Source organism: Triticum dicoccoides, chromosome 5B, assembly GCF_002162155.2.
Source record: "Triticum dicoccoides isolate Atlit2015 ecotype Zavitan chromosome 5B, WEW_v2.0, whole genome shotgun sequence".
Taxonomy (NCBI): domain Eukaryota; kingdom Viridiplantae; phylum Streptophyta; class Magnoliopsida; order Poales; family Poaceae; genus Triticum; species Triticum dicoccoides.
Genome location: NC_041389.1, coordinates 48,589,780 through 48,591,398, shown reverse-complemented (window position 1 = coordinate 48,591,398; position 1,619 = coordinate 48,589,780). Strand labels below are relative to the sequence as shown.

The window sequence follows — 1,619 nt, the reverse complement described above, 5'->3', positions numbered from 1 at the left end:
ATTGCTGGAACATGTATAATGTTGATCCCTAAGTTATAGTTATGCTGTGGTTAATTTGTAGAACCGCACTTTAGGATCATTGATTTTCAGTGACTACATAATGATATAATCATAGAACTCCATTCTAGCATGAAAACATGGAAACCCTACATTGAATTTGTACATGAGTATGCCCCAAGTTTTGTTGCTTGTATAGTCAAACAAGTTTGAACTTTGAACTGAAAAATGGTAATGTAGGGTACAGTCTGTTAGTTAGCATTTAGCAGCTTTTGCTTATAAAGCGCCAGATTAGCACTTAGCAGAGTACCTTGTACAGTAGCGTAAAATTAGGTATAGAACCAACATTTGAGCACTAGTCCATCGCCTGGGCGATTCACTGATTTGCTTGCTAAGGCTTACTTTCAACTTATCATTGAATATGAACGATATAGTTATCAGTGTCACTTCTATTATCTTCAGAAAGAAGGAGCTAGCTTCATTTGCTTGAATATTTGGGAGTTCTACTTATGATTATTATTTACGTGTGTGTAACAGGGCATCAGTAGACAGCACAGAGGATGGAAAGTGGAAACTCGCCGTGTGTAATTCGAATTATCCGGCGTTCGTATTTTGCTCACTAGGTTTGATGGCTTGTCTGTATAAGGGCTGAAACTGTGCGCTCTTGAAGGCTCATCTTTGAGAGTGGGGTGTTTTGGAGCCCCTTTCTGTGTTTTTTTTAAAAAAAAATTGCAGATCATATTTTTTAAAGTTTACAAAATATCTGAAAGTATACAGAAGTACAGAAGGATGTATTCTACATGTTTTTAAAGTTTCATGATGAATCTTGAAGAGTTGAGCTCCACAACAACAAAAACCAAATTCATGTATAGATATCTTTGACCTCTCCTTTTTTTTAATGTTCAATTTTTAGAGAGCCCGCTAAGGGTATCTGCAATGCAGACCCTCAAAACGCCAGCAAATGTTTGGACTGAGAGGCCCATTGACCCCACACGACCTCTCCACGTGGGCGGCCCCCTGGTCGCCTGGCTTGGCCGCGTGGGGGCCTGGTGTGGCACCCTGGCCTCTCCTGACATTTTCTGGAATCTTCATAACTTGGAAAAATCATATTAAATCTTTGGTATATTTTGATCTTCGTAGATATGGATTCTCTGAAAAGTCAAAAACATGTAGGAAACAACAACTCGCTCTGAGCATTGAATTAATAGGTTGGCCTACAAAAAATTGCTATGAAAAGTATTCAAAATTGATATTATAATAGCATGAAACAATAAAAAATTATAGATACATTCGAGATGAATCAAATATACTTTATCACCGAGAGGTCGAATCCAAACCTCTTACACTAGCTCCGACACCCCTCATATCTAGCCCAAATATGAGGCAGATATGGGGGCGCCCGAGCGTGCCCACCACATCGGACTGACGACGGAGTTCCATGGGAAACGCCTGGAAACCCGACGGTCCGAAGCTCGTCTCTTTCGTTGGACGATGTCACTGCTCTGGCGGGCCTCATGGTGCCGCTATTTAAGTCGACCGGCGGCGCTAGAACCCCACCATCCATATTTTTCTCCGCTTGTCCACCGCTGCTACCACTTTCTACCCCACCCCCTGTCCACCTA

General features: G+C 41.5%; 1 protein-coding gene across 2 annotated transcripts in view; it reads left to right on the top strand.

Annotated features, from left to right (window-relative positions):
* Positions 1–830, top strand: part of LOC119307301 (DNA-binding protein HEXBP-like) — a 4,146-nt gene extending 3,316 nt beyond the window's left edge. For both annotated transcript variants that reach the window (XR_005149237.1, XR_005149236.1), the window contains exon 3: positions 535–830. The gene's annotated coding sequence lies outside the window, so the exon portion shown is untranslated. The remainder of the gene's footprint in view (positions 1–534) is intronic.
* Positions 831–1,619: the final 789 nt, after the last annotated feature.